This window comes from Rhinopithecus roxellana, chromosome 16 (assembly GCF_007565055.1).
Source record: "Rhinopithecus roxellana isolate Shanxi Qingling chromosome 16, ASM756505v1, whole genome shotgun sequence".
NCBI classification, from domain to species: domain Eukaryota; kingdom Metazoa; phylum Chordata; class Mammalia; order Primates; family Cercopithecidae; genus Rhinopithecus; species Rhinopithecus roxellana.
In genome coordinates, this window is record NC_044564.1 from 30,292,350 (window position 1) to 30,307,130 (window position 14,781).

Sequence of the window (14,781 nt, forward strand, 5' to 3'; positions counted from 1 at the left end):
TACATGAAAGTTTGGTTCATGTCTGTTTTACTCACTAGACGTAAAGGTCAATAAGATCGCGGACTAAGATTTTATACACCATTATATTCCCAGCATCTATGTCACTTCTTGGCACACAGTAGGGCCTTTATCAATATTAGTTAAATAAATCTGAATGTGAATTCCAAGTCTGAGACTTCTAAGTTATGTGAGCTCCAGTTTTATCTACACTGAGTTTTAGTTTTTCAATCTGTAAAATAGGGATGATAACATCACTCTGGGTTACTGTGACATGAAATATGTCTAAAGCACCCTGCCTATAATAATGAGTAAACTATTTGATAAGTGAATGTATGATATAATTTCCCAAAGAATCCGTTTCCCTTGTGCTAACATCATTGCTGTCAGTGTTCTTCAATTTCTACCTCTGATTTTAACCGATCTCCTCAACGTTTGTTGGTTAGAGTGGCTTTTTTCAGTGTTTCTTTTACGTAAGGCACCAAATCCAAGCCATCCCATGTCCTTGGCTAGTTGAATGGCTCTCACATTTTCCTGAGTTCATAACCAGTGCTACATCGCTTAATGCTGATTTGGTCTTTACTTATATCATTTTTTTCTTCAGACCATAAATTCCTTGAGAGCAGGGTCCACAGACTACATTATTGTATAAATTTCATAATTTTTTCCTGCAGGACCATGAAAGGCATCCTGGCATATTAGTAAAAGTACAAGGTTTAGACTCCAATGGTCCCTTCATTTTACCATTTGGTAGCAGGGGAATTCTCAGCTAATCTCTTTAATCTGTTTAAGCCAGTGGTTTCCAAATATGAAATTACTATACATTAGAATCATCTTTTTCATTTATATTTTTTAAAAATACTAATATCAGGTTTCCACCCCTAGTCATTCTGATGCAATGGGTACAGGTTGCTGCCTAGGCATTGAGATTTTTGAAAACCCCCCAGGAAATTCTACAACCCTGTTTGGAAATCGTTGCTCTAAATCGCAAATTCTCGTATCTGTAAAACAGTGGAGAAAATCGTTCCAATTATAAACAGTTAATGAGATACTTTAACAAGATCGTAGATGGTAAAAGTCTTGGCACATTAAAAGTAATCAGGGAATAATTGTTACCATTGTTAGCTGGTGGTGGTGGAAGTAGTAATATATAGTCACGAGGAATCAGATGGTGAAGATTCATGAGGACACTCGTCAGCCTAGTTGGTTATGGAGCATATTTAGAACCCTTTAAATGTCAACCCAATTTCTATACATCTGGAACTTTTTTCTGAATTGTAGAAAGCACCTCACTGCAGAGGCATCTTTTATTTGGATTTACCTACAAGTGACATAGAAACTTGCCTTTCTCATCTCATGAGCCGAAGGTACTCAGGAAAACTTTTTCAGTGCCTTCAGCATTTACAAGGCTAACTTTAATACATGGGGAGAAAATTTTGATATCAAGTTGCATCTGAGCCTTTGAAACTATTTTGGGTCAGCTACACAGCAGAAGTTGGAGGCTGGCAGAAAGCCGTAAAACTGAGCCAAAAATAAACCAAAGACCATTATAAAAATGCTTCGAGTGCCAAAAGCATGAGATGTTAAAATTGCAACATAATGGAGTAAAAATTTACAAAAGAGGCTTTCCAATGGTGGCACAAAGTGTTCCAACCCAGAGAAAGACAGTTCACAGGGAAACGTTTGGAGAGTAAACTCAGTGCCTGAAAATTAGCCTTCCAGACATGTAAGAATGCCCCCATCCAAGGCTATTTACAATGTATTGCCCATCAAGAACCAAGAGTATTCATGTTCTTCCCCTACTGGAGAGCACAAGCTGGATATCTGGGGTACAGGAGAAGTTTTCATAAAAATTAATTGGGCCACTCCGCTTTTACCATATTCGGCAAATGCTGCTCTACTTGCCCGTCTCTTAGCCTGGACACGTTCTTCCTCTCAATATCCAACCATTCCACAATGCACTGAGGTATACCTATTCATTATTTATGGTCTCATTTTCCTGAGCTCCAGAAAAGGTGGTAATGTATGCTCAGTGCAGCCCCTTGGTGGAGGCTTTCTGGAAGGGTGGCATCAAGTTCTGGGTGTCTCCCTCCTGGCTCTGCCCCGCCTGCCAGTCTCAGCTCCCTCTGCTTCAGTCCGTTCCCACCCTCCTTTTCCACAATTAGGAACTGCTACCAATTGCACATGGACAGATTTATGCATGGCTCAGGACCAGCCAGTCTCCCACTGATGGTCTAAAACAAGAGTATGTTCTGTGTCAACAATCCTTTGCACCGAGTCCAAATGACTTTTTGTACATACTTCTTTTGACCCAGGCCCATAATTTTTTAGGTTAGAATTTTATGAGCCTGAAGCAAAGTCTATCAACATTTTTTTGTGAGACGTATTCAGGGTACAGCATGTTTCTGAAGTGTGCAAAGATTTGGGGATATTTCTATCAATCCATGCCAAGAGAAGTCACTGGGAAAAAAGAGGCTGGGGAGATGTGGAGGAGCAGGTCTAATGACCTGCTAAGGGGGTTTTAAATGCCAAGACAGATATGATTGTCCATCAAAACATTTTGAAGCAGCTTTGCATTAAAACTGCAGATTCCACGGTGGCTCATGCCTGTAATCCCAGCACTTTGGGAGGCCGAGGCCGGTGGATCACAAGGTCAGGAGATCGAGACCATTCTAGCTAACACAGTGAAACCCCATCTCTGCTAAAAACACAAAAAATTAGTGGGGTGTGGTGGTGGGTGCCTGTAGTCCCAGCTACTCGGAAGGCTGAGGCAAGAAAATGGCATGAACCCGGGAGGTGGAGCTTGCAGTGAGCCGAGATTGCGCCACTGCACTCCAGCCTGGGCGACAGAGCAAGACTCCGTCTCAAAAAAAAAAACTGCAGATTCAATTACGCACTCCTCATTCAGGTGGTCCCCTTCAGTGAGGCCATAAGGGCTAAGACCCAGAGAGTGGCTTCATCGGCCAAGAGCTGTACCATTCCATGCCATAACCCTGCTCAGACCCCTGGTTGAAAAGATCAAGGTGGTGATAAAGTCGACAACACAACAGTGCACTAGACCATAACCTCAATCTTCCCTAAAGATTTGCCCTTGTTGTGTATGTCATGGTGTGACCTTTGAACAAGCTAGCAACACTATGGACTGTGGCCTTGATGGGCTTCAAATTGGTAAGGACTATTGTATCTCTTCACACAATTGGGGAATAAACAGTCTTCATGCTCACGCTATACTTACTTATGTAGAAATTCAAAGAAAGTTCTTTGCTCTCTAAAAATGGCAAGTTAATGAGCATAGACAGGAAGCAAACTATGAAGTGCTTAAGAGATTATCATATTTTCCCTCAACATCCCATTTTCATCAATGTCTAATTTTCATCAATGTCTAATTTTTAACAGAAGCCCAAGGAAATCACCAAGACTCAAAACTCCATGATGTTACCAGCAGACACCAGGAGTCTAAAATGAAATGATGAGACAGGGTTTTTCTTCCAGGCTCATGTTCCTCCCTATTTTTCTCTTTCCCATCTTCCCAAGGTTATTGCAAGATTTATGCTAAGGAAATGATAACCTGCTCTGTAAATGTAAGAGATTATTCATTTTATTATCACCCTTAGCCCATTGTTATTCTTCTTTTCACGTTATTGATCCCATTCGACCCTAGTTGGGGTGTTGAGACTGCTGCCTGGACCTCTGGGCCTTTCCTAAGACATCTGAGTTTTCACTATCGGCCGTCTTCTGACCCCTTGCCACTACATCAAAACACACCATTCCTAACCATTGGCTTTAAACTGCTGCAATCACAGAAACGTCATCAAGGTCAAGAATGTGAGAATGTGTGTATGCATGTGTGTATGTATGTGTGTGTTTATATGTGTATGCTTATTGCGTATGAGTATATAATTTTGTTGATTAGTCAATTAAATCTTAAAAACATGCATTTTTTCTGTCTTATTCCCACACTTTGATCTCCCAGTCTAAATTGATCATCCGATTCAAACTAAGATCTTAACGACTAACCCTAGAATACTGTGTTAACTTAAGCTGAAAGGTATGATGACTAAAATAATGAGATCTAACACAAAGACAGCATAGATGGCAAAGATAGACCAGTATCTAGTCTAAGTGCTTTGTATATAATAGCTTCCTTAATCCCTCAAACCTAATGAGGTAGGTGTTATCTTCAGTTTAGAGATGGAGAAACTGAGAGAGGATTAATGTAATTTACCCAGAGCAACACGACTAGGTAAGTGGATGAGTCAGCTTTTAAACTGGTACTGTCTAGCTTCAGGCTCTGTATCTTCACTGTTGTACTTGCCTACCTCAATATGGTATATGATAATTTCCAAGTTGGTGCCAAGACTGTGGAAGATATATTTGTGAATACTTCCAACCACACCATTTGGCAAATAGGCATTATTCCCCTATGTGATACTGACCTTAGCGTGCTTCAGATTGGGTAAATAAGCAGATCTTTTTGTCACTTTTGGTACATTTAATCATAAAAACCATTGTCAAGTAAAGAGAATAACCTCTTAAGTGGCAGGTGAAACTGAGATATTGCTCACCTAGCATGGTAAAATGATTCACACGAACTTTGAGATCTTTAGTCACAGCAGTAAGAGTAACAGCAGCAGTAGCAGTGTTAGAAATACAAATAATGATACTAATAATAATACCGGCAGTAGTAACAAGAGTCGTAATAGCGCCATGTTGATCAATTTTTATATACCAAGCATCATGGAAATGTTTTCACAAGCATTATTTTCTTTAATCCTCACCAAAAACTCTAGAATAGGTCTTGTTAGCCTTTTAGCCTCATCTTACAAGTGAAGAAGCTAAGACGTATAGGATGAGATTGTAATCCAGGTCTTAATTTAGTTCAAGCCCGTACAACCCTCTATTGCCAATCAGTTCTCGGATAAGTTTGCCTACCAGTAAGAGGGAGTTGAATTCCAAGTTGGCTTCCAGCTCTACGGTGAAGGATTGAATACTGTTGAAGGGATATAAAATTGGACTTCATTAGAAAAATAAGTAGAGATGGGATGATTTGATTTTTTTTTTTTTTTTTTTTTTGGATATGGAGTCTAACTCAGTCGCCCAGGCTGGAATACAGTGGCCCGATCTCGGCTCACTGCAACCTCCGCCTCCCGGGTTCAAGCAATTCTTCTGCCTCAGCCTCCCGAGTAGCTGAGACTACAGGTGTTTGCCACCACACCCAGCTAATTTTTGTATTTTTAGTAGAGACGGGGTTTCACCATGTCAGCCAGGATGGTCTCGATCTCTTGACCTCACGATCTGCCCACCTCAGCCTCCCAAAGTGCTGGGATTACAGGCGTGAGCCACCGCGCCCGGCCAGGATGATTTGATTTTTAAAAAAGACTAAAGATAATCTAGTTTCATGGAAAGGATATAAAGCATTACTGCCCACAAAACCACATCTCTGTATATACAGAAACAAAGAAGTCAAGGTGACCAAAGGCTAAAATAATCAACTTCCAAATCAGAGATCAGAATCTAAGAGAGCTGGAGATGAAGGAAACAGCATGGTGTTGGAAGTTCAAGTTTACCACACATTTGGGAATTGTACCAATATGTACTAAAATGTAGAATAGGTTATCACGTGGTAGTAAGAAAAGCTACTTTACTTGGCATACGACATGGTAAGAAAGTGATTTTCTTCATTGTTTCAATATTTCAAGGATAAACTCTCCGTTTGGTGTTTGTATATATTTAATACTTTATAGCATTTGCTAATTGCACTTTTAATAAAAAGAGCAAGCCCCAAACTCAGAGCCTCTACAGAGAGCAACAGTATCCAGCTAAAATCTGATATTGTTGATCCATTCTTATTTTCTATAGCTCCTTTCATTGATAGCAACTGATGCTGGCTTTCAATTGACAGTAATGCAGTGGTTCTTAAACTTGAATGTGCACAAAAATCAATGGAGAGTTACTGAAACACAGATTCCTGGACCTCATCTCTAGAGATTCTGGTTCACTAGGTCAGCAGAGGGACCATACATTTGCATTTTTAACTAGTTCCTATGTGATGCTAATGCCACTGCTCGGAGGGCTATACCTGGAGTACTATCAGAGTAATTACACAAAATTTCTTCTTTAAAAAAAAAAAAAAAAAAAAAAAAAAAAAAAAAACAGTTATTTTAGGCTGGGTGCAGTGGCTCACACCTGTAATGGCAGGACTTTGGAAGGCCGAGAAGGGAGAATTACTTGAGGCCAGGAGTTCAAGACCAGTCTGAGCAACAAAGCAAGACCCTGTCTCTACATATAATAAAAAATTAACTGGGCATGGTGATGCATGCCTGTAGTCCCAGCTACTCAGGAGGCTGAGGCAGGAGGATCGCTTGAGCCCAGGAGTTTCAAGTTACAGTAAGTTATGATCATGCCACTGCACTCCAGCTGCGGTGACAGAGCAAGACCTTGTCTCAAAAAAAAAAAAAAAAAAAAAGTTATTTTAACAAAATAGATGAGTCATATTAGAGGAAAATGTTATATAGTAAAAAAAGTTACGTAAAATAATATGCAGATATAGCAAAAATCATGAAACTCTTATATACAACTGAATTTAGGAATACACTCATCTAGAACTCACTCTAATACTCACTAGATGTGATAACTGAGTTCTCCAAGCTTCAGTTTCCTCATCTATAAAGTCTACAGACATTCTTAGTATCTCTCATGCCTCTAGTGAGGTTTCATTTTTGAATCTGTTCATAAACTTTCTAAAAGTCTAACTAGAAGTCTCTTAGGTATCACAAAATAACACCATTTTAAGAAATTAAAATCTTTTCAAAGTCTCCTAAATTTAACTTGAACATGAATGTAATTAAATCATTTGCCTTCCCCAAATGAGATTATTTTCAGAGAAAAATACCTAAGATTTCCCTACCGTTCATTAATGCAAGTATGCTAGGCTATCCTAGAATTAGCCAACAGGTTATATACAGTTAGGTTAAAAATTGTTCAACCTACTTTACTAAGTGCATCTACTCCTGAATGGTTACCTCTCTGAAGTAGTTTAAGAGAATGACTGAATTTCCCTCTCAATCCCATTTTAAACTCATATTACAAATTTCAAAAATGAATGACGCAGAGACTTCCAATTTTACAAAGGCAAAATGAACACATCCTTCCACCATTTCTCTTTGAAATTGCCTAAAAGCAGCAAGACATCTGAAAGGCAGTAAGGCAACTTTCAACTTGAACAAAACCTAGGTACTACGTATACTCTGTTCTTGAGACCGAATTTTAAGAGGAAGAATTCTCAAACTTAGCAAATACCAGCCTAGAGCACAGAACTGTGCTAAAGAGACAACTGTACCTGGAGGTTAAAGAGCCCGAAGAAGGTGGTATCCTCAAAGGAAGAAGCAATAGTCCTGTATTTGCAGCCACACGGTGAGATTGTGCAGTGATGTGGGAGTTTCCTTGGTTTCTTTTTAGTAGGAAGGAATAAGAGACTCCAAGACAGAAAAAGAAACAAACTTGCCATCATTTCTTGGCATTGCATGTTGCTGAGGTAGGAGAGAGGAAAGATTCTGAAGTTTGAGGAGATGTTGAACTCTGACAGCCTCAGAGATGTTGGAGTTAACTAGCTGACACTCAAAACCCTAAAGCTAAGTAGTTTCACTGTGCACCATCAAGGCTTCCTGCTACTCCAGAACACTGCAACACCAAACACCTCCCGAAGTCTGGTTTATCACTCAAAGATGAGTGATAATATAAAGGAATTAGCAAAAGATCAAGACAAAGATACTATAGTAAAACACAAAATAAAAAACAATGGCAAAAACCACATATCATAAAAAATATCCTAATGAAGTCGATGAAAGTCATAAATACGTATCCAGAATCTCAGAGAATTAAATAAACTAAATGTTAATTTAAAACAAGAGCACAAAGAAAAGACACAAATGTGCAAAAGGGAAGAAAAGATGACACAACAGATTAGATACGAGGTGGCCAGGGCTCAGGAAATAAGTGGAAGAAAAAAATGAAGCTGCCACAGAAATTAAGGCCAGTATGGCAATATCAAAGAGGAAAATAGACACCACAGAAAACACAGGACTGAGAAAAGAGAATAAACTTAAATGAACATGGCAACTTTTATAGGATTAGAGAGGAGATAGAAGATATAGCTGTGAGACAAAAGAGATCCTAAATTCAAATAACTTTTATTCCTGAAAAAAAAGAATTGAACAGCAGAAAAAAAAAAAAAATCAAAGATATAATTTAACATAGCTATCTTAAGTAAAAGCAGATTTAAAACTACAGATTGAAGGTTATACTACATGCCAAGAAATAACGAATCAGAGAGATAAACATCAAGACATACCTTAGGAAAGTAATTAAATGTAAAGTTAATGAAATAGTTCTTTGGGTAGCCATCCAATAACAACCATGAAACTGGCAATATACTATCATTTTAACCTATAAAAATGGCAATTTCTTCTGGTTCCAGTTAATAACAAAAGTTTGGAAATAAGGACTGAGAGAACATGAGAATGTCATGCAATTACATTGTCTGAAATTAAATGGGTCATTTAATTCTGATTAATCCAGTAATAGAAGCATAAATGTATTTAAGAGTTTAAAGTAAACACTAAGGGCCAGGTGTGGTTGCTCACATCTGTAATTCCAGCAGTTTGGGAGGCCGAGGCAGGAGGATCACTTAAGCCCAGGAGTTTGAGACCAGCCTGGGCAACATAGTGAGACCTCATCTCTACAAATATATATATATTTTTTTAATTAGCCAGGCATGGTGGCATATGCCTGTGGCCCAGCTCCTTGTGAGACTGAAGCAGGAGGATCGCCTAAGCCCAGTAGATGGAGGCTGCAGTGAGCCATGATCATGCCACCACACTCCAGCCTGGGTGACGGAATGAGACCTTGTCTCAAAAAGAAACAAACGAATGGCCAGGCGCGGTGGCTCATGCTTGTAATCTCAGCACTTTGGGAGTCCGAGGCAGGCGGATCACGAGGTCAGGAAATTGAGACCATCCTGGCTAATATGGTGAAACCCCATCTCTACTAAAAATACAAAAATCACTAGTGCATGGCAGCACACACCTGTAGTTCCAGCTACTTGGGAGGCTGAGGCAGGAGAATCGCGTGAACCCAGGAGGCAGAGGTTGCAGTAATTCGAGATCACACCACTGCACTCCAGCCTGGGTGACAGAGCAAGACTCTATCTCAAAAAAAAAAAAAAAAAAGAAAAGAAAACACTAGGAAAACAGAAAAAGATAATATAATTAGCTAAAATCAGGAGAGGCAGGGAGAAAATGGGGGTAGACAAAATTGCAGGAACATTTTTTATCAATGTTCACAATAGTGAGGATTAAGCATATACATAAGATTGTAACTATAAGGCTAATCATGACATACAAAAACAATACGAAACTTTCAGATTATCAGGTGACTATAGACCAAGCAAAGAAGAGCAAAAAGACCAGAGGATAAATGAAAAAGAGAACAAAGGAAACGTTAACTCTCATAACATACAACATGGTGCTAGCAGCAATAAATCCCAAAAAATCTGTGATTAAAAATTGTGAATGGAATGATGCCATACTTTCAAAATTTACTCAGATACTCAGATAACAAGACAAAACCCAACTATTAATGCTATGCAAGGTCTACCTCTAATGTAGACTGATTTCAACGTGGCAAAAGCAAACCTTGAAAATGAAAGACAGGGAGGAGGTGGGAAGAAGAAAGGAAGAAAAGAAGGAAGGAGAGAGGGAAGGAGGGGAGGAAGGAGGAAATGAAGAGGTAATAAATTCCAATCGTTTTTAAAAATGAACTCATAGTATTAAAAAGTAAAGATCCATTAGGCATATATCTATGCAAACATAGCGTCATTAAAACTCGTAGAGTAGGCCGGGCGCAGTGGCTCAGGCTTGTAATCCCAGTACTTCAGGAGGTCAAGGCGGGCGGATCACGAGGTCAAGAGATCGAGACCATTCTGGCCAACATGGTGAAACCCCGTCTCTACTAAAAGTACAAAAATTAGCTGGGCATGGTGGCACTCGCCTGTAGTCCCAGCTACTTGGGAGGCTGAGGCAGGAGAATTGCTTGAATGCAGGAGGCGGAGGCTGCAGTGAGCCGAGATCGCACCACTGCACTCCAGCCTGGGTGACAGAGTGAGACTCCGTCTCAAAAGGAAAAAAAAAAGAAAAGAAAAGACTCGTAAAAGGACTGAGATGATTGAAGCAGAGGGGGCAGCACAGTTTTTAGGTCTCAGAATCTTCACATAAAAGCAAACAAAGGAAATAGATGATAAGCCAAACATGCAAGAACAACAATTACAAGAAACCATGCATACCAAAATATAAATAAGCAGTAGGGACAAATGACCAATAGCCACAAAACTTGGCTAAGTAAAAGAGCGTCTGAAGCTCTGAGAACAGGAGCACAGTATTCACTGGAAAGCCAGTTGGTCCAGCCTGGAAGAGCAGCAAAAACAAGGAGGAGTTTCAGCCCAAGAAAATGGCAGGGGAGTGCAAGGGCCAGTGTGAGCTCTCAAGGGGCTGGAGCAGCCTGGGCCACCTAAGCCCTGGGAGCTGCCAGGCAAGCTCCCTTCTAGGAAAGGGTCCTGCCCTGAGAAGGACTTTATGGAAATGGAATCAAAAGTGAGTGGAACAGAGACCTTAGAGCCAATGCACGAAGAGGTCCACATCAGAGTCAGGGAGGGAGCAATGCTAGGAAAACTCAGACGGCAAGTCTGTGTGAACAGGACATGCTACAATGGAAGCGGGAGCTGGGGATGTTAGAAAGCCTATCCTAATACATTTCAAATAATGGAAAAATACACAAAACTGAAGACATTACAGACATTAGGCTTTGACAAGTCAAAGGTGTATGTAGCCATTTCTGGCCTAGCCACTAAGAAAAGACAAAAAGAGAGTACTTACTTTCAACCTAATAAAGTAGAAAATAGAATGATAAAAAATAACCTAACAAAAAGAAGGCAGGATGATCTTGGTTTCTAATTCTCCAACAAAAGGAAATGACTCGGGCAAGGCACGGTGGCTCATGCCTGTAGTCCCAGCACTCTGGGAGGCCAAAGCTGGAGGATCACGAGGTCAGGAGATCGAGACCATCCTGGCTAACACAGTGAAAACCCGTCTCTACAAAAATACAAAAAAAAAAAAAAATTAGCCGGGCATGGTGGCGGACACGTGTAGTCCCAGTTACTCAGGAGGCTGAGTCAGGAGAATGGGGTGAACCCGGGAGGCGGAGCTTGCAGTGAGCCGAGATCGCACCACTGCACTCCAGCCTGGGCGACGGAGCGAGACTCCCTCTCAAAAAAAAAAAAAAAACACACACACACACACACAAAAGAAATGACTCTTGAAAAAATGGCTAAGTCTACACATGGGGTAAGGAAATGAGGGTGCCACATCTTATAGTATCAGAACGTAAAAAATACACAAAGAACAGATGGGGTCATGCCAAAAGGACACAGGAACCAACCTGAAAGAGCTTCCAATGGCCATAGCTGGAACAATTTGGACAATAAAGTAAATAACGTAGTATTAGATTATTATAACTCAAAGTGTTAAATGAATACATATCCATGAGTCCACACTAAAATAAATGATTGAAAAGATAGATAGATAAATAGCTAGCTAGCTAGCTAGCTAGATAGATAGATAGATAGATAGTAAAGTGCAAATCTTTCTTACAGAAGTACACAAAATAATATGTGTAGAGACCTCTTCTTACTGGAGAGGGTCTATACAGCCAGGAACTATGGCTTCATTTCCACCTCCAACACTCTGTAAGGGTAAGCTAGACTTAATGACTCACTTCCAAAGAATAGAATAGGAAAAAAGAAAAGTGAAAAGTCTACCCTATTCTTTTTTTTCTTTTCTTTTCTTTTTTTAGATGGAGTCTTGCTCTGTTGTGCAGGCTGGAGTGCGATGGCATGGTCTCGGCTCACTGCAACCTCCGCCTCCAGGGTTCAAGCAATTCTCCCGCCACAGCCTCCTGAGTAGCTGAGATTACAGGTGCCTGCCACCATGCCCAGCTAATTTTATATATATATATATTTTTTTTTAATAGAGACAGGGTTTCACCATCTTAGCCAGGCTGGTCTTGAACTCCTGACCTCCAGTGATCCACCTGCTTTGGCCTCCCAAAGTGCTGGGATTACAGGCGTAAGCCACTGCACCTGGCTCAAGCCACTGCACAGGCGTGAGCCACTGCACCTGATTACTTAGTCAAGTAATCAAAGTCAACATCCTCAATGATGCCATGAGAATGTTATGTATGCCTTGATAAAATATGATCAGTAGGGCACTGTGGTCTCCTTTCCAAAATCTCATAACTCCAGTCTAATCATGAGAAAAATATCAGACAAACCCAGACTGGGGAACATTCTACAGAGTATCTGTCCAGTGCTCCTCAAAACTGTCAAGACCATGAAAAACAAGGAAAGACTGAGAAACTGTCACAGACCAGGGGAAATATGACTACTACATACAGCATGACCCTTTGGGTTGGGTCCTGGAACAAAAAGAGGACATTAATGGAAAACTAGTGAAATCCAAATAAAGTCTGCTGGCCAGGCACAGTGGCTCATGTCTACAAGCCCAGCATTTTGGGAGACCAAGACAGGTGAATTGCTTGAGCTCAGGGGTTCCAGACCAGAATGGATAACAGAGCAAGACCCCATCTCTACAAAAAATACAAAAAATTAGCCCGGCATTATGGTGCACACCTGTAGTCCCAGCTACTCAGAAGGCTGAGGTGGGAGGACCACTTGAGTCCAGGAGGAGGAGGTTGCAGTGAGCCGAGATCATACAACTACACTCCAACCTGGGCAACAGAGCCAGACCCTATCTCAAAAAAAAAATCTTTTTAATAAAAATGAAGTCTGCTATTTAACTAATAGTAATGTGCCCATATGAGTTTCTTAGCTTTGACAAATGTACCATGGTAATGTAAACAGTGAAGAAAGTGCATAAGGACTATAAAGGTGTAAGTGAATAAGGAACTTCTCTGCCATCTTTGTAACTTTTCTGTAAATGTAAAATTTTGAATTAAAAGTTCACTTTTTTAAATAATGTCATAAATATATATATTTTTAAAAAGAGGGCAGGAGGCTGGGCACAGTGGCTCACACCTATAATCCCAGCATTTTGGGAGGTTGAGTCAGGCAGATCACCCGAGATCAGGAGTTCATCTCTAGACCAGCCTGGTCAATATGGCAAAACCCCATCTCTACTAAAAACAACAACAATTAGCTGGGTATGATGGCACAGGCCAGTAATCCCAGCTACTCAGAAAGCTGAGGCACGAGAATTGTTTGAACCTGGGAGGTAGAAGTTGTAATGAGCCCAGGTGGTGCCACTGCACTCCAACCTGGAACCATCTCAAAAAAAAAAAAAAAAAAATGAGGCCAAGAAAGGAATACAAGAGTTGTTCTATTAAGTTGTGTCTTTTCAAGAAAACCTTTTACTTTGTAAAGCTTTCAAATTAATTTGCATAGAGATTGAGGAGAGTATTCATTTATTCTAAAATTTTTCTAACAAACATGCAAGTATAAAAGACATTATAATGAACTCTCAGGTACTCATTTATCCACTGTCAGCTATTTTCACCATTTTGCCAGTCTTGTTTCATTTAATGTTAACACAGACACACGCACACACACACATACACACACACAAGGAATAAGTGAAGCAGATGAAAACAGCAATGACTTAGAAATCAGGAAAAAAAGTGGCACTACTAATAATTAAATTCGCAATTTGGTTTCTTGAAAAAACAAATCAAATAGATGAACCATTAACTGATCTAATTGTTTAATGGGAAAAAGCACAAATTAACAAAAGATACGAAAAGGCAGTTCAAAGAAACTAATGACCTTTAAACATTTCAAAAGATGTTAATCAATAATAAGAGAAATACAAATAAACTTATAATGAGATTCTGTGGTTTAACTAGCATATTGGCAAAGATCAACACATTTGGTAACATCCTATGTTGACAAAAAGAATGAGGAAACAGCCACTGCTGCGTCTTGTAAGTGGAAGTGTAAACTGGCATGTTCTTAATGAATGACAATTTGGCAGTGTCTTTTCAAATTATTCACATACTCTTGACCCAGCAATTGCACTTTCAGGAAATTGTGCTTCAAATACACTTACAGATGCACACAAAGATGTATGCACATGAAATTTATGTAGAGCATTCCTCCCAAAAAAAGACCATCATCTAAATCCACTTCACTCACTTCCCCAGGGGTCTTGACGGAGAAGTCTCTTGAGGCGCTCTCAGGCTATGCACCATCAGTTTATCTAATTTGATACTGGACAATATTTTTGCTTGCATGATTAGCGCATTTAACATTTTGCCATTCTTCCTTTGTTTTCAAGGGATAATTCAGTAAGCCAAGAGATAGTTTAGAAAGTGGGTGGGGGGGGATTCTTTTCAATTAGCCCAACTGATCTCTCACTAGGCCATCTTTCTCTCCCACAGTTTCTAGAACCATCAGGGTGAGCAAGAAAATGGGTCACTCTGGACTTACCTGAAGTGTCAAAAGTAAGTAATGACCTTCCCAGTTTAGGGGATTACATTGGTTTCTGTGGCTTCTCTGAGGAAATAGAAACCCTCACAAGGGTCAAGATTAAGTCGCCAAAAGACCTTCCTCACATTTAAATGAAGAAAACCAGAGTCTCGGTTCTTCCTTTTAACTCTTAAAATCACAGGAACACTTCCTCAATTTAGAAAATTTTAACTCAACATCTGCAGTGATTTAAT